Raw genomic sequence first — 19,891 nt, forward strand, 5'->3', positions numbered from 1 at the left:
TTGTATGTGACACTACCTCATTCAGTGTGTGTAAAAGCATAAATGGATAGGTGAGAACATGTACTTATTTTTAATTATTTTAAACTATGTAGCAAGTCAGACTAGTTTTACTAGATTATATTTATGCAGGTACTGTATTTCAATTTATAAAATAGCAGAGCAATACATGCCGATACAGTAAGTCCTAACGTAACTAGCTGTACAAAAATGCACTGTATTAAACACTGCACATAGTTGTGGTTGTAGTGTTACATATGCATGGAAAAAAACAAATCTCTTCATGTGCTTGTTACTTACAAAAGAAGTACAGGAGAATTGTATTCTCATTCTATTTGTCCTCAAATAACTTTGAAATCACTCAACAGAGCTTACACACCCTTCTACTTTAAAAGCAAGCCAGGCGACAGAAATATCTACCTCATTTGCACTCAATTGGCTGACTCATTAGAAGATTTGAGGCTTTGAACTGTGGAATATTTAAGATATATAGTAGCTTTTAGAAGAACAACCATGAGATGATCACATATGAAACTTAAGAATATATTGTTTACTCAGACACTAATAGCATAGATGATGTTCATGTGAGTGGTGGTAATACTCAGCCCTTTGCAGTTTCACAGGTAAGAGGCAGGTCTGATCAGAGGCTCATTTAACTATTGTTGAATTAGGCTTTTCCTCTTGTTTAGAAAATAGGGAAGGAAATTTCCCTTGAAGAGGAGAAACAACAATCAGTAGCCTCAGAAAACTATCCTTGCTGCTAATTGTATTCAGGCAGAAATTTGGTGCCAGCTCAACCTCCTGCTGCCACCCACAGCCAGCTGTGCTTAGAAGTTCTTCAGCTGACAGCAGTCGGAGAGGTGGAGAAGTAGATTTTTGTGTTTTAGGAGCCCACCATTTGAAAAAACAAATAAAGAGGTAATGGTTTAGACATAATTTCTTTTTAAAATTGTCATAGCATTATTTTATTTTGTCTGTTTTTTAAGTTCAGACTAAGAGCAGCTGTTGTCCTTCTCTTTATGTCTTCTATGTACTGTGTTTCTATTACAGGGTATTTAGGCTAAGAGCCTCAAATCACTGGAAGATAGGGCTCAGTCATTGCTTGAGAGCTTGGCTAAAGTAATTGCTAAAGCAAAGTTCCTGGTACTGTGTGTTTTACTCAATCTTTTTCTTCTGCCTACAAGGCTCTTCAGACCCTTGCCGGTATAGAGTGAAGCAGTACTGAATTGCTGCTCATCCAAGGACAGACCGCTGTCTCTGAAGTGTCTTTTGTGAGAATGGGGATATGGATTTAAAATAACAATTATTTTAAGAAAATAATCTTTATTATAACAGAGTTGGTGACCCACATGGTACCCTGACACCTTGGTAGGTCTCAAGGCTGAAACTCATTTGTGGAGCAGGGCACTTTTTCTTTGTGAAAAGGGGTTGGGAAAAGCAGTCATACTCCGAATCACAAATGCTTTTCAATCCTTCTCGTGTATCATAACATAATCTGTTTATTCTGAATCTCTCAGAATTAAAACCTTGCAGAGATTAGTCTGTCTTCGTCCCATCTCACAGGGAGTGAAGGGCAGAGTTCTCTACAGACAGCACTTTGATCTGATTGTCATCAGACTGAGAAATTTCATGGACACTTATAAGTCATCTCCACTGCACAGTAGTCTTAGAGCAGGGTCATATACAATTTCTTTTGTTCTCTCACCCCAACCATTCCTCCTCCAAACCTGCTGCATCAAGTCTGTAAAGTCCCATAGAGCCCCACGTGACTGGGGAAACAATGGGGAAACAAGTTAGAAGAATAACTCAACAGCTTGTCCAAGACCTCTGAGGTTATTTGTATCATATCCAGGTTCAGCAGCCAACAGTTCACCCAATTTTCAGTTCAGGTCTCCAATTAGATTGTTTTACTGTGCCCACTTTGATATGTAAATTGTGGTCTCCTTCTCTCATTTCTGCTAAGTGCCGTGACTCTTGTCTTTACTTGTGGAATTGTGTTTATCTCAACAGATTAAGGTCATGATGGGAATTCAGTCTAAATACTGGACTAGATGGGGGCCAGGGTTGGCAAGGAATGTCTGGGAGTATCAGTGTAATTGTAGCAGGAATGTACCTCCAGTTCTAGCTTGGACATACTAAACTATTGTGGCTCATTGAATATGATATTCAATTTTGATCCATCAGGTCACTTGGCTGGTTAACTACAGACTTCCAAAACTATGGCTAAATGAAAGGTTTATGCATTTCTTCTCTTGACTTGGGGAAAATTAGTGTTCTGTGAATGTGTGAGCTACACAATCATCACATGAACTGAGCTGTACTAATATGCTTGTATAAAGCTGGCATGGCAAAATCTTGGATATGGTTGGTTGCTTGACAAGTAGCCTCCTGCAAAGGCAGGAAAGAATACAAGTTGAAAATATGACTTCCATTAATCAGATATAATTTACCTGGCAGTCTTGCTCAATCACAGTCTCAATCATTTATGCCACAAGTTGAGGTGTACCAAGGCTAGGCTTCCTGATCAGAAGTGTTTCATGTCCAAAGGCTGAAAGGAAAAGCTCTGAGATTAATTTTCCTAGATATGAATCCAGGTATATGGAGATGTATATAATCCCAGACAAGAGCTGAAGCAGGAACAGTTTATTCTGTTGCTTAACTTCAGGAGGAAGGAACTTTGAATTCAGGAATATTTCGAAAGCTCACGATTGTAATGTCTGATACAAATAACATTTCTTAATATTAGAAGTTGCTTACAACTTAATTTATAAAAGCTACCTGATTCAACCTCATCCCTCAAATCATGAGATCTCTTTCTAATGCTGCTTCTGGTCATAAAGGTATTCTGAAAAACTGCGTACAAAGCTTTTGGAATATGTAAACATATGACTTAATTTTGAGTCTACTCTTAATATGAACATCCTTTTTTTAAAATACATGCTTGTTAGGCTGGCAAACCTGAAGAACTTAGTGTCTTTAACTGTTAACAATGACCAGTCAGTCATTTGAATGTCAAGTTGAATGGGTCAGATTAGAATGTCTTCAGATAAGCAAGGCTTTAGCTGAAGAAATGGTAGAAAAGTTCTACACTGGAGAAAACTGAGAAAAGGTGATCTGCTGCTCTGGCAGATTGAAGAAGAAACGAAAAATCACTGAACAACATGCAATCTATTGACCAAAGTTTTTCAGAGGATAATGGAAGGGGATTTGGAAAAGCAGAGGTGGTACAAATCTCCTAAGAAAGGCAGGCATGTGAGCATGGAGAGAGGGCACATGTACCAAATGAGCAAAGGGCTGAGTTTTAAGCAGCTGTGGTTTTTGATGCTTATGTGAAATGGTGACTACTGTTGATGTTTATGAGAGCTGTATTTCACTTCATCTGTCCCTTGTTGCCTTCAGCAACCTACTACAACAGTCCCTGAGCTAAAATTCTACAGGAAAGAATTACCAGGAGCTTTTTATGCAGAGATGAGACTGGAGAGGAATATTAGAATGAAGTGATTAGACATCAGAGATCCATGCTGGTATGTTATCCCATCTCCAGTATCCTGGAAATAATTTGTTTTATGATAAGGTTTCAGGGGGCACAGAAAGTAAATATTCACTCAAATATTTTCTGGTCATCAGTGTATGTACTGGTGTACGTGACTTCTAGGGTTATGCATTTCCTTCAGAGATCCAAATACTCACCTGTCCAAATGAAGAATTAATGTGACATGAATGTAACATAGAACTGTGCATGAAAATAAATTAATACCGCTCAAGCACTAATTTATTTATTGGCGCTACAGTGTTTCTAGTCATGTACCGAGCCTAAACTAATTTACTCTATCTCCTTTTTTTATATCTGACATTTCATGACAACGACCACACTTTATTGCCAGTATTGTAATACAAGAATTAATAAATATGCAAAGCTATCTGTTATTGCTCATAGTCATGAGTAACAAACATCTTGTACATCACACTGTGATGTCTGTTCTTGTTTATCTGTCTTTGGCTGCTGTATTACTGAGATTATCTTCTGTTCTCCTTGCTTTGTAGTTTATACATCTTTTTTTGTTGTTGTTTTAGAAGCTCTTCCCTGCAACAACTTCTGTGCATGTCCCTTGATCTTAAACATGAGTTACAGTGCATTAAATCTGCTCATTATTTTCAAAATGGTTTTCATAGATGCTTGGTAATAATAATTTTAAAAATATACCTCATGCATTTGTAGAGAACATGTTTTCATGCATTTGGGTATCAAACAACAAATTCAAAGCTGGGCAGGAGAAAGTAACAGAACAGAGGTGGCTGTTGGTTGAACACCTAATTTGCTTCAGTTCTCATCTATGTGGTCTGATAGTTATTTTTTTCATTCTTTTCATACAACCTTATTCCAAACACTGTACTTAGAAACATGCAGTAATTTGCCTTTTGAAGTTGTGTCAGCATAATGTCAGCTTGACAGGAACCTCTAATGGTCCCTGGCTTCAAGACCTCCTCCTCCCCTCCCACCCCCCCCTTTTGGGGGTGCAAGAAATGGCTGTAGAATCCTGAGGAAGGAAAGGAATACAAGATTTGGATGTGACTGGCTGTAAGGGGAAGGATTGACACCAAGCAGGTTAGTCTGAAGAAGCAGCATGGCCTGGCATTCCTGTATTACTTTGGAATTTTTTAATTATTTTATATAACAGAATCAGGTGCCAGGAACATGAACATTGCCTGAAGGTCTCAGCAGCTTCTGTAGTAACTGGTTGAGGTTTATCCTGTTTATGTCTGTTTGGATAAAACACAATGCCATCGTTAAGAGTTGGGAAAGAATGTAAGCCAAACTTCTGGAGGAGGTTTTGAGCCAAAATTCCTGGGGGATGAGGAGGGGAGAGGTGGCAAGAAGATGCTGAACTGTGCAAAGTGACCTCACTTCCTGCAACAGAACTCTGCTACTAATGGGAATGTCTGCCACAGACGGAGGAATCAAAGTTTTCCTCCCAGTCAAATAGCACAAATTATCATCGGCCTCACTGATGGCAATAGGGGCGATGGGTTTATCTACAGTATGGCAAGCAGCACAGGCAGGCAGATGCCAAAGTCTTGACGTCAAAGAACAGCTAAGGGTAAATGTGGTACCACTTTAAAAAGAAAAGCAATCAGGAATTACAAAAGGATCTATATAACAGTAAATCTGACATCCATACCAGGCCAACTATTGTTGAAAAAAAATAAAACAAAATAAAATTCTAGCATAAGTGTTAAGTTTTCAAGCTGTGTTATCAGGTATATATAGGGACAGATAACATATCTGTTGTAAAAGAAGCCTTGTGCTGCTAACCTATTAGATTGATGGAGTATGTTAATAAAATTCAGCTGATATAGATATGCAAAAACTATAGAAATATTTAGGACTTCAAAAAGTTTTTGACTAAAATTCTTTATTAAATGCTCCTTTAGAAACAATGTTGATCATGGACTGAAAGAGAAGATCCTTTTCTGGCTTAGTAACTGATTTATGGACAGGAAGAAAAGGGTTAGAACAAACCAGAAGGGAAAGCATCAGTGACAGTGGGAATTATGCTGCTCTGTGTGTCTGTCAGTGTTCTGGAAAAAAGATGAAAAGTGAGGTGACAAAACTTGCTGATGAGAGAAAATTATTCACTGTAGACAAATGAGAATCCAGCTGAGAAAGAGGAATCTTTAAATCAGTAAGTGACTGGGCAATAACATGACAGAGGAAATTCTGTGTTGATAAAAACCAATTGAGCTTTCAGAGAGGAATAACCCTAAATATACTTAACTAAATTAGCTCTCACCCTGAAAGGAAGGAATCTGGAACTGCAGATAGTGCCCTGGAAACATCCCCATAGTATTCAATTGTGGTCAAAAAATCAAAATAGGATGTTAGGAACTGCAAGGAAAGGAGTAAAGACGTAAGCAGGAAATGTGGTTAAGCCACTATTCAAATTCACAGTGCACCTGTGTTTTGAACAATACGTGCAACTTTGTAGTTTCTCCCACCCAAGTTAAGTGGAAATAAAAAGCAATAAAGACTGACAGCAAGGGTGATGGGAAGCTTCTGTGTAAGGAGGGACTAATTGCACTGGGGTCTTTTGCCTGAAATGAGTTGATTGAAGGGGGATATTCTAGATGTTACAGTGATTTTCATGTAGGAGATGGGTAGGGAATATTACTCACTTTCTCAGCATACAGTAACAAGGGAATAGCAAATAAAATGCTCAAATATCAAGTTGAAAACAAAGGCAGGGAAGTACTTGTTTTTTTACCACACAATTCCCAGTGCACCTCTGCAGGACATTGGGGATGCCAGTAGTCTGTTTGGGTTCAAAAAGCTGTTATGCATGCTGATGGGAGGAAAACCCATGTAGGCTAGTGTAATGATGGGATACAGCTGCTGGTTTCCATTTTGGAGGATTAAAAAGAGTGTTCCACTGCATTCTAGCCTTGTTAATACCTTCTGTCTTATGTAAGGATTGCAGAAATTAACTATTTTAATATTGACTGGTAAAAACTTCTTCCAGGTTTATTTAGCCTGCTGAGGATCACATATTACCACAAGGTTTGTGGTATTGTTGGTTTAACTCTAAATACACTGAAGTTACTGAAGTCTGTGCATTGACACACAGTGCTCTGTACTAGTACCTCAGATAAAATCTCAATTCTTCTGAAAACTTTGTAAAAAACAAACAAACAAAAAAAACCTGGATTTCAGCAGGGGCAAAATTTCAGAGTTTCCTAGTGTCTCTGAAGTATAAGAGAAATGTGACTATTAAGATAGTTGAGTTTCAGCCATTAGGTTTTTATGGGTTGGAGAATAATAGTTTGCACATTTTGAAAGGAAATGAAAATGTGTTTGCCAGAAGCTGAGATCACTGCAGATGCATTCCTCAACATTTTTTGTGATTTTCAGCCTCAGTCTTGTGTCAAGAACACTGTTTCAGACGTTCTTAGGTAATTAATACTCCCCAGAACAAATTACCACCCTGACTGAGCAAAGGTAGAGCAGCTCTTCTTCATTTGAGCATGTGCAGAGGGGTCAGCTTCATCTGATTTCAGAGGCAGATCAACAGTTTCTCAGAAAAAGTGGTGAAGCATTGGCACAGGCTGCCCACTAAAGTAGTGGAGTCACTATCCCTGGAGGTGTTCAAGAACCATGGAGATGTGGTACTGAGGGATGTGGTTAGTAGTGTGGTGGTGATGGGTCAAGAGTTTGACTAAATGATCTTAGTGATCTTTTTCCAACCTTAACTATGCTATGATACCTTGTTCTCCAGGCCTAATTCAGGTCTTTATATGTATGTGTAAATAAGTAGGACTCCTAGACATCCACCCTTGTGGTGAGATGCAGAAGAATACAGGATTATAACCCTCTTTCCTAAGGCCCACAGGCAGGTTGGGAAGCACAGCTGTGAATGCTGCTCCCTGTTGTGTGGAGCTGCTATTACTGGGCTCCTGTTGAGAGGTGGAAATGTTTCAAAGATAGCTTTGTTTTGTGTTCACTGGTAGAAAATATCTCCAGGTTTCAACTTTGGATTATACATAAAGACAGTGAGCTGTGATCATCTATGTTATGAAATAAATAGTTTTGGGGAAATTAATAAATCTTAGTTTGTAATTGAGCCTAATTAAAGCCAATTTAACTATAAATATACCTGGACTAAAATCCACCTTTTGCTGAATGGCTGACAGGTGCAGAATGGAATAATTACATAAAAGAAATATTTACAAGGTTTAATTGGCTTAAATAATATATTAAATATTTTAAGCATAGAGATAAGAGAAAATGTTCAGTATAACAGAATTAGAACAAGCTAAATTAATTTTTACTGTACTAAAATAGATAGTGGTACTTTATGAAAATGTGATGCTTGTATATTTTTGTAGTGCCTGTATTTTCTCTAGTTCTTCCAGATAAACTTGTTATCAAAGTTAGAATGCGAAACTGAACTGAATCATCAATAGTGAATCTTTACCTATTCCTCCTCTTAGAAGGGAACACAAAGCTTTTACACTCAGAACAGCTGAAAAGATTTGTCAAAAGTCTCAGAATGCTTTAATATGGTATTCAAGCCTTTTTTCCTCTTTTCTATTATATAAGATAAATTACAGTAATTGCAAAGCATACTTCCTAATGTTAGGTAACTGATTAAACAAACAATGTGGATCAAAGAAAATTCAATAATTATGCATCCAAGTCTGCATCTAAGTTTTAAAAAGCTTATGTTTTAAAATGATAAATTATTCACAGCTCAAGATGAAATGACGAATATTTCAACTTGTGCTTTTGAAGTGTCATCGTATTAATCTAGGCCACTTTATACACATTTATAGGCTTTTCATCTCTGGAGATTTCTGCAAGATGGTGGGTTCATGTCACTGAATTTCTATTGGCAGAGAGTCAAGAAAGAAGAATGTTAAATATTAAGGTTTTTTTTTTACCATCACACTTCTATCCATATTCAGGATCCTTTAAGGAGTTGTGCATGACGTGATGCACATATTGATGCATATATATTCACATATATTCTATATATTGTGGCTTCCATAGTTTTATTTTCTCCTCTCTATTTATTTTATTTATACATATTTGTTAGAAAATTTATTTTAATTATTTACACTTATCATCAGAAATGTACTTCAAACTTTCCTCCCTGCCTACTCTTGACCATCATCAGTGGTCAAGTGGTTATTTAGAAAAAAAACAGAATTCAGTAGGTGGGTCTAAATTAAAAAATGAACACCTCAAAAGAAAAAGAAAAAAAATAAAGAGAAATCAGCTCCAGATGCAAGCTTTTCAGTCAGGAAAAAAAAAAAATAAATACAGCATAGAACCAGCTGCCTCCCTAAGTTTGTTCCAGTTTTCTCCTCCTTCTCAGATAATCTCTCCTTACATGGTATGAAGTATATTCTTTGACAGAAAACCTTCCCAGCAGGGGCCTGGCAAAAAGTATTCACTTTTTTTGACATGCCTCAGGTTTACTAGCTGCTGACAAAGTTGGAAAGGTGGACAAAATACCCCATTCTTACTTAATGTGAGATGGATGGTGGCCGTCAAATTGAAGATCACTAGTTCTTTCCTACCCCAATGAATTCAGTCTCATCTTCAATTCTGCTGTGTTAATTCCAAAAACATTACATGTGACAAAATTTGCCAAAAGTCCTGAACATACTGAAAAGAAAAAGATAAACCTCTAAGATTATCATGGCAGCTTTGAAGAGATAAGACAGAATTTCTTCTAAAATGCATTTAAATTGCAGCACCTGAATTCCTATTTGCCTGGACAGAAGGAAGGATTTGGCTTTATGGTTTTTAGAACTGCATGGAATGGTCCTGACCATGCTGAATGGTACTGCCTGTGTGACCTGTATTTGCTGAAGCTATTGTTGTGCAAACTTATGCCAGATCCTTTGGACAGCCAAGTTAAGAAATTCTATCTTATCAATTCTTTTCTATGCAAGTAGACTTCAATATTACCTGGATCTGTAGGTTTTTTTACAAACTGGACTCATAGTTCTGTGCCAAGTTATCTCATAGGATGCAGCTACTTCCTTGTGTTGGATGACTCATTTAATAGTTTATAACTACACTCGCATTTTGTCTATCAGTTAACGTAATAACCCAAATCTATGAAAAGCAATTGCATACTAAGCTCCATACATTAGGGATTATCTATGGGTTCTTATGTACCAAAAATACAGATGTGCATCTGTTTTATGTTTGTCAGTCTGGTCCTCTGAACTTTAGACAAGAGACAGATGGGGGAAAAAAAAAACTGTTTTTTGGACTAAATACCTACTAATATTCTACATAGGTCTTAATAAAATTAAATGGCTTCCAACTTACCTTTACTTAGGATACTATTCTCATTTGAAGCCATATAAGCAATATGAATATAAGTATGCAAATTGATAGTATACATATTTACTTTGTTTTGACTCACTCACTGCTGTCTATAATAGTCATTACTACTTTGCCACAAAGTGCCAAGTGCATTTACCTATCATTAATTCCTTCTGTGTTTGCATATCAAACATGGTTCAGCAGAATGCAAAACCTATTTCAGACTTTGAAATAATATTTTTTTGTCCTTAAAAATGTTTCAGCCTGAAAACAAAATCAATTTGAAAATACGAATGGCTTCAGGCTCCAAGCTTCTTCTCAGTGATGTCTGAATTAATGTTCCCATATGGAAAATATGAACTTATGAATATTGTAGGACTTTCCTGCAGTATGGTAGAAAAATTGTAGCACAGCTAGGAAGGAATATAGATAGATCTTGAATCACCTAACTTATGGGTTACCAACAACCTGCCTTTCATTTTCTGGTTGTTGATTTCTTTTGTTTGAATCACTTTTCTGTTACCATATTTTTGGCATAGAATTTATTTGCACTATTTAAATTTAGATAATTTGTTGGTTTGTTTTTTTTTTTTCCTGCTGAGAAGAACTAGGGCTTTCTTCTGCACTTTAGATGAAATCAGTACTTAAAAAACAGAAAAAGTTACTTCTGTAACACTAATAGTTTATATAACCCTTAGTCATTAATGGTGTAAACCATAATGCTCTCATTTGAATTACAATAGTGGTTGGCTCTGAGACTAAATTTTTTAGAGAACCTGGGGCCATCATGTCAATCTAATGAAATGGAATTGATGTTGGAGAACAGTGAAATCCTGCCTAAGTAGAAAAAGAGACTCATTACAAGGAATGTTACAACTTGGATCTGGGTCACAGGTGTGCTACGAGGAAGGCAAATGCCAGAAATCTAAGTCCCGAACAGTACTCAAGAATTGCTTTAGAAAGTGTTACCTGGAACTTGATAGGAGGTGACAGGAACATTCTAGTGGTTTAGAAGATGTTCATCTCTAGGAATGCTTGAATTTCCTGCTACAGGCATAGCAAATAGAGAAGGGAAACTGGACAATCTAAAAGATTAAGTTTTCCTCAAAACACTCTATTGTTTATTTTTTGAATGCATCAGCAAGAAGTAGTCAAAGCATTATGAGATGGCTCTGGTAGATCCAAGGAAGAATATGCATGAAGCACTTGAAGCATATGTGCAGCTTCTGTCAAGGTTCACAGCACAGATTGGGTACCCCTTCAACATGCACTTTCTCTTAGTGAATTCCCATCAGACTTATATTTTGACTAGTGGCATTTCATGCAGTATTGAAATCTGGTTGACAATGAGACCTTATAGGCCTCCCTGATAAAAATAACCAAAGCCATTTGGCACATTTCATTAGTCTGAGCTGATATCATTGCGCCATAACTACACAAAAAGAGAATTAGGATGATTTAATAGTCTATTTGTTTACTTATGTTTCTACAAATGATGCGAGTTTTCAGAAGTATATAGTGCTTCATAGCGGGCTATTTTTAACACAGAACAGATTATTTCAGGTAGATATGAGCTTTAAAATACGACCGAGAAGAATTAGACTGTGAGTAAGACCATGATATTCATCCGCCTGTTTGTCACATTGGATAATGAGATGTGCTGCCATGAACTCAAATTAGTTTTATATGCACAAAGCCTTTCTTAAAAGACCATAATTTAGGAAGATTATTTTCCTAGAAAATGTAAGATGGCCTCAAATATTTCAGCAGCATAAGGAAATTGATATCCATTTAATTGAGTAGTTCAGTCTCTGATTCTTCTGCATTTTGTGGTCTTTTGCCACCAGGAATCCAAGAAACTTTGATTCCTTTGGTGGAGGCTTTGTCAAAGTCTTACCAATTTGGCTGCTGAAGTAATGTGCTAGCCATGAGAAAACCTGCCAGACATGAGATCTCATAGATTTTGAGAGAAAACAAACTTTGATTAGTATTTTGATTTGGAGGTTTTAATCACTTTTTGACAGAGAGGTTGAGTTATATTCTGATGGCAGCTGTTTGGCCAGCTCTAATTGCAAAATACTGTACAAACAAATCCAGCTTTGAGCTTTTCCCATATCATGAAAGAAAACAAAGACTTTGAACAATATTTCTCACCATCTTATTGCTTTTATCGTGGATAATAAATGCTTACCATGCGTTTCCAGGATCTTTGCTAAAAATAGCACAGTATAATTGTTTTAAAAAATGATAAACATAACTGTGAGGAACAACTTTGAAGCTTTTCCTTCCTATTCAGTCTGGTTTGTTAACTCCTTAGATGAGAACACTTCTGCTCACCATCAAACACCCTCTTCCTCAGCAGATAAGCCAGAGGATCTTCAAGGCAAAGACATGGAAGAGTAAGGGTGAAGAGGAGCTTAAAATGCTGCTCCCTCTGCTCTCAGCTTTTGGGCAGAAAGAAAGAAATCTAAAGGCACAGGACATATTTTCGTCTAACCTGTTCATCGTACCTGCAGAAAAGGAGAATATTTTTCATCAAAAAAAATTCTACAGCAAATACAAGATGAACAAGTACCTCAACCTGTATAACGGTCTTTTAGTGTTTTTCATCCTTCTCTCATTGTCCAAGATCTGTGAACTACTCAGCCCTCTTTTTTTCTTTCCACTGGCTTCTCTTCAGTTGTCATCTATTTTGGTAAATCATACTGTGCCAGACAACTCAGTCTTCCAGATTAGTGCTTCCCAACTGCAAGTAGCCTCAGACAGCTTAGATATTATCTGAAATGGTCACGCTGGTACATCTCAATCTTGTCTCCTTTTCAGTAGGGGATCCAGTATTGTACACAGATTGCCATGAATTCTAATGACCTCACCCTAAATCCTTTCTCCTGTACCATATGCCCAGGTTACATTTTCTAGTTTATATGTGGTATAATGAGTGGAGTTTCCTTTAATAATTATCTGTTTATTTGATTTCATCTTGTTGAATTTAGATATGTATTCTAATTTGTCAACGATTGCCAATTCTTCTGTTTTCCTTTTTTTCCTTTGAATTTTTTCCCCAGGAGACCCTACCAACAGTTCTCAAGGTCTCTGAAAGCATATTTTGGAAGCTCATTATCCTTACTGTGCATGTTTGCACTTTTTTAGACTTCAGACCTTTGAACTCTATTATTTGATGTTCCCTTGCACTCGATTGGTCTTCCATTTTCAGATTATCGTATTTGTTTCTGTTTTTCAGAATAATAATAATATAAAAACAGACACGAATAATACTATAATTACTTTTGCCTTCTGAAATAAAGAGGAGTTACTAGCATATTCCAATTCACTGGAGGCAAGCAAAGTACGTTCTAAAGTACGAATGCACCAAGTTCAAGTATCTTCTATGCCTCACAATGAGACAGATTTATCAGATTGTAGGGTTAGTCTCGCAAATTTGGTGGATATTCCACTGAAATAAATTTTAAGAAAGAATGAGTTATTGATTCTGTAATCTACTGACATAAGACCACATGGCAACTGGCTTTCTTGAGATGAGACAATGTTTTAGGTCAGTGTGAACTTCAGGATCAGATTGAGTATCACCATGAAAGTTTCACCAAAATAAATGCTTTCTCATGAAGATTTTCAGTCTCACAACAATAACATTGGCCAACCAAATGCAGGGAATTTCAGTCAAAAAATGTGTAATTGGTTTAATTTTTATTTAAACAGTACAGTTCTACCTGCCAGATACATGAGTCAAATTTTGGCTCCCGCATAAAACGGAGGAAGTGAGATTGTTGTTATCACTTCAAATGAAGTGTTGGAGAGCTCATAAAACTGCTCTAATTATGGACTAAAAGAGATGTAACTAAAGACTGTGATGGCTTTTTGTTGAGCTTTAAACTTGTGGTGTCTGATTCTCCTTAAGAATGGTGAGCAGTCAGGGAGGATAGCTCAGATTGCCGCTTCTCTTTTCTAGCTCTGTTACTTAAACAGATGTACTTCTCTACCATAAGGTCCTAAAAAGATGCTGAGAAAGAAAACGAGGGAGTTTTCTCCTAGGTTTGGGTACCATTTCGCTTGAACCAGAGACATGTTATGATTCATACAGAGATGAAATCTGGTAAACAAAGACTGCACAAAATGAACAGTTATTTAAGGCTTAGTGAGGGATCTGGCACTAAAAGTCTATCTCTAATTTTCTATCAGCTACACCTAGTGATGTCTACATCCATATCAAAAAAGTGCCTCTTTTTCTTTAGGCTTTTATTTTCAGTTACCGTTTTTATCAGAGCAGTGGCTACACTGATACACTGGGATACTTCTTGTTTGTGCCTTAAAACTTGTTTAAGGCATGCCAGATGGAAAGAGAAAAAAGGGATGCATGTGACTTTGGAATACTGCAGCTGAAAGTCATGGAATTTGCATGTTACAAGGTCTGTTGATATTGTTGGTGTTGAAAATAATTTTTTGTTATATTAACTTGTCTTATACTCAGGGAAACTAAATCCAACAGGTAAACTAAATTTCATCATTCAGAAATGTATTATTCATACATGTGCCATTTTTATTCAGTGCTCTTTTGCAAAAAGGGGAACTTGATTTAAAGTTTTTGTTAGTGTCTGTCGAATGTGATTACCTTGCACATCTTGGGTGTTTATAAATATTTCTTTTGGGTTGTGATTTTGTGCATGGCCACAAACACGGTGATTTGTGTTTGAATATGCAGCTCTTAGCTCAGAGGAAAGTACTCAGCACTAGTGAAACTGCACTTCTAGTACTGTGTTCAGTTTTGGGTCCCTAACTACAGAAAAGATACTGAGGCCTTGGAGCATGTTCAGAGGAGGGCAACAAAGCTGTGAAGGATCTGGAGCACAAATCTTATGGGGAGCAGCTGAGTGAACTGTGATTGTTCAGTCTGGAGAAGAGGAGGCTCAGGGGAGAGCTTATTGCTCTCTACAGCTACCTGAAAGGAGATTGTAGTGAGGTGGGGTTGGCCTTTTCTCCCCAGCAAAAGTGACAGGACAAGAAGTAATAGCCTTAAGCGGCACCAGGGGAGGCTGAGGTTGGATATTAGGAAGAACTTATTCTCTGAAAGAGCAGCAGTGCATTGGCTCAGGCTGCCCAGGGAGGTGATGGAGTCACCATCCCTGGAGGTGTTCGAGGACCGTGGAGATATGCCACTGAAGGACATGGTTAGTGGGCATGGTGGGGGTGGGCTGGGGTTTGGTTAGATGACCTTAGAGATCTTCTCCAACCTCTATGTTTCTGTGAAGTGATTTAGAACAGTGAGTTGATGCATGATGATGCTGCATCTTGGAAGGAGAAAGTATGTGGAGGGGAATAGGGAGCAAAAGAACAAACAAACAACAAAAATCCTTTTTCTCTTCAGAGCGGGAGTATTGTTGGAGGTAAAATAACTAGCAGAGATGTTGAAAATGGAAGCCACTTAGTTTTCCTGTCTGGTTTTATGGATTTTCAAGAGCAAACATTTTCTAAAAATGTATTTCAAAGCGTTTTAAGTTAGTAATACAGAATCTAGAAGCCTCGGGAAAACTGTATGCAAGATCTAGTTAAGAGTTCATTATATGTAATCTTAAATGTCTCCAAAGGGTAATTGCATGTGTCCTTATATGTCTCCTAGTATGCAGAGTTGTATAATGTGTATATTATAAGAAATACAGTACTTCCAATTGCACTCTTTCCAAATCTTAATGAAGATTTCTCTTACCGCATGACGCTAAAAGGTTAAATACACTCAGTACAGGGAGAAAACTAATCTAAATCCTTATTAAATTACACCTGGGCCTACTAAAGTCAATAGCATTTTGACCAAATTCAGCAAAGTATTACCTGTTTAAATAGGAAAAACTGCATAACTGGTGTGAATCTTTTCCTGTAAAATTCCATTGTCAGTTATAGCACCTGTGTTAACCTAGACATAGCTGAAATTTTCTTCCAAATTAACATTGGGCATGAAAATACCTCTGCTACAAAAATGGCTATTTGAAATCATCAAAATCAGTCTGAAACTATCAGTATGTTGGCTGAGTATGTCTTAATGGCTGTACATTCAGTGAAGATCTTTTGACATTTAAGAAATGTGATACTCATAGGCTATTTTCTCTTGATAGATTTTGATTGTCTTTCATACGCTTCCTTTGATGTTTCCAGCTACTTCTCACAGGAAAGGTACATTATTACAGAAAATATTGATACATTCTCTTCATCATCTAATAGGGACATAAATTAATCTATTGTTAATACTTCAATTATTTTCTCTCTTTTTCTGAGCTTACATGTAGGAACTGCAAATGGTTATATAATGCTGAGGAGAAAAGACTGTCAAGTGAATGTTAAAGCTTTGTCTTTTATTATATTATCCCATTTTAATCACAGGCATTGTAAGGCCTTTATGCAGTAGAGTGACAGGAACAGCTTCTGAGTACTGCTACTTCACATGTTACATGTATATCTTCCAGTTGTCTAAAGCATTTTTTCTTGCACTTTTCCAAAGGAATTGTGTAGAATTTTCACAGAAAAGGAACATTTAAGCTTTTACTCCTTCTGCCAGATTTTGAACTTCTCACTGATTCTGTAGGCTTACTCAGATACATATAGAAAATGGGAGCCTTAGATTATATGTAGCCTGCAAAGTGAGTGTGCATTCTTCAGATGTTCTGTACCTTTTTATGGCATCTTAAACGTCTGCATATTTTCACAACTAGAATTCTGTATTGATACTGGGGAGATTTATTTTGCAAAAAAGACTCAGTTTAAGTTTTTTGTTACATTTAGGCTCTATTTTTGCTGTGATTCCTTTATGCCCAAATAAAATATATTCAGGAGTTAGTTCAGCTTTAGCCATGATGGCTTCCATTAAAGTGTAAAGTGTTAATAATCGGATTTTTAAAAATAAATAAACACTTTTTAAATATTTCTTTTCAGTGTCCTGCATTGGCAGGCTTCCAATGCACCCTGGAATTACACTGTTCAGCCTCAAATAGTTTTTCTTATGCCAGTCATTACAGGTGAATTGGTATTATCATCTCTATAGGGAGGTAATGACAAATACATGGTCTGAAATAATGCAGAGTAATGACAACTTTCATCACATTCAGTAGTTGTTACTGCTCATCACTTCTCAAGATGAAGCTACTTGTTTTCACTGTTAGATGAAGATTCATTTTTTAATGAGTTTTGTCCTTACAAAGAGTCACATGAAAACTATTAAATTTATTATAGGAAATACTGTATTTCTTTATACTAGAAACTTCACGGTACAAATTTAATTTTAACATCAGATGAGCACTAATAAACTATTTTTTTAGCACTTATTATTGGATTTACAATCTCTCTAGTTCATCAAGGACAAAACAAATGACAGATTTTACAGCTCTCACTCATCTTCTGGGATAATCTTTCCCTTTCACATTAAATTATTGTGTTACCATGTCCAAACTCCAATGCTCTTTTACTACAGTCAGTACTCTTATATCCATCATGAAAATGAACATAAGCTTCAGCTAACATTTCAAGGATCTAGTTGTTTCTTTGTGTCCATAATCTTTCCTACAGGTTCTATAATAAAAATAAATCAATAAATATCTTGCACTGGAAAAAAGCTGCTAACCAGTTGCTTAAATCCCAGAGAGTCTTACATACTTGTGCTTAAATGCTTTCCTGAATAGGGCAAGAGAGTGTATATGGGGCCAGAACACATTGCTCACAGCTACCAAAGATTTTAGTTTCAGCTTCAGAATCAGTCTCTGTTCCCAAGAATGTATGCAGGTAATTTTAAACCATGTTTTATTATATAGTGAAATTGATGTTACTAATAAGAATCCTCTTTTCAATGATGTAATAAATCGTAACTGGATATGGAGGAAACAGTGCATCAGCTCGTTTTGCTCCTTGGGTAATTTAGATTTAGTATGAAAGGAGAGAGAATGTTTTGCAGATTTTTCCCTCTTGGTTTTATTGATGGGAAGGGAATATGAATGCTCTGATGTCTACATAACTATGATAATTACAGTTTTAAAATCAGTAACATTAAAATTTTAGTTATTAACAGAAAAAATATTTATTTCCATCTCAGACCCTGAAGATGGTTCGTAGAAATTTTTTAATTTACATCATGATGTATAGATCATGTCTAATAGCTTCTACTGTCATGTAATATCCAGTTAATCTTTAGACATTTAAATATAAAATTCTGCCTCCTCCTCCCTTACATGCATATTTGTTTCCAGATGTTGCTGCGTTAGTGTGTCAGATGGAGTTCATGTCAGCAAAGTGCAGAAGAAAATAATACACTGCACCTTTATAGCCACTGGACTGTAAGAACTCAGAGTGTTTTAGAAAATTCTATGAATTCTTCCCCTTAAAACTTAGCTGCAGAGATGACGTTTCAACCCCATGCCAGCAAAAGTGTGGGCCTTCTTACAGATGAAGGCATAGCTCATTTATTCAAGGCTGATGCATCTGATGAGAGATGCTTAAATCTCTATCTTCTTGTCACCATTCAGTACACTTTCACTGTGACTAAGATGAAGTGAAATACCTTCAGGTGTGGATTTGACAGAGCACAGGGGCAAGAAAGAAGTGAGAGGATTTTAAAATTCTTCTAAAGACAAGGCAAGGTATCTCATATAATATTCACAAAGGAATGGCTTTTGGATTTTTGGTTGAGACTACAGAATTCCTGTTAACGCATAGTTGCCAAAACAGATGCCCTGATTAATGAGAACAGATGGATTTCTCCAGAGGGTCTGCAGATTCAGACAGCACTTTCACTAAATGAAATGCTAATTATCTGGCACTGTGCTCCTCTGTGTGGATGAGGCACCAGCACTAATATTTTATTTGTATTTGGTGTAGTTAGAATGATCCATTTTTGAATTTTCAGGTGTGAATTTCTAATATTTTACATCATCTTCATCTCATTGAGAGCTGTATGTAAACATAAAGCTTTTCTCAAGATCTAGAGGAATATATGTGTATAGCATTTTTAAAATGCACTTTCTTCAAGCAAATCAATCACTTCTTTAATTCTGGTGGAAAAATAACTGAGTGCATGAAGATTTATCACCGTTACGTACAACACAATCTAGTTTCCCTGCAACTTCTTCACCACAGTTTTCAGCTGAAATTACTTTCATGAAAACTTTGCAATGCAAAGTTACTTGTGGAAATGGTCAGCTTTGTTTCTCAAATCTGACATTAATCACTATTAAAAAAGAATTTCTGGTGAATATTCCAGGTACTTTATTTAATAATACATTTTAAAAACTAATATTGTTTAGTGGTATTAAAATTATTTTTAGCTATGTCTAATACCTGTATTAGTATGAAGACAAATGTTAGAATAGGTAAACAAATTTACAGTCCAAATTACATGTCATGGTATCTGGGCAAAACAGGATTTTCACTTATAGATGAACAGCAGGGATAGGAAGGGAACTTTCAGGTCTCTGTTTTTTATTAATGGGTGTAAGTTTGATTCAGAAATTGAATAATTGCTCCAACATATCCTTGTTTTCCTTCTACTATTACCCAAAAGGAAAGTTCTGAAAAGATAGAGAGTTTCCATTTAAATACTACTGAGGTGATGCACTGTTTTTTTATCTTACAGTTCAAATATAGCAGTTCTTTTATTTTCCAATGGTTAATGCTGTCTGAAGCAGCTGACTCAAAACACTCTTTTCTTCCTTTGAGGATCTCCTTTCATCTAAAAATCTGCTTTGGCTCAGTGTAAATTTTTGACTGCTGCATGTCATAAAACCATGCTTGTCTTTCATTATTGCAAGAGAAATACATTATTTGCACGATTTACACTTGCCTAGTTTCTGTTGTCTTTTTCTTTTTTTTCTGCAAAGACAATGATAATAATGCAGAACTCAGTTATTCATATCTAGGGCTAATTGAATTTATTGGGAAGAAAAAATAATTCTTTAATCTCAAGAGAAGAATCCCTAGTTGTTTCTTGCTGTAAAGAACCTACTTCTACAATCTAGCAGGTATGCTATGATTGCTTTTGGAATTATAAAATAAAGGCAAACTCCTTTA

At 36.4% G+C, this 19,891-nt stretch overlaps 1 long non-coding RNA gene across 1 annotated transcript in view; it reads left to right on the top strand.

Moving 5' to 3' along the window:
* Positions 1 to 19,891, top strand: part of LOC121110858 — a 199,818-nt gene that overhangs the window by 159,889 nt on the left and 20,038 nt on the right. The window lies entirely within an intron of this gene.

The sequence above is a fragment of the Gallus gallus genome, chromosome 5, assembly GCF_016699485.2.
Source record: "Gallus gallus isolate bGalGal1 chromosome 5, bGalGal1.mat.broiler.GRCg7b, whole genome shotgun sequence".
Taxonomy (NCBI): domain Eukaryota; kingdom Metazoa; phylum Chordata; class Aves; order Galliformes; family Phasianidae; genus Gallus; species Gallus gallus.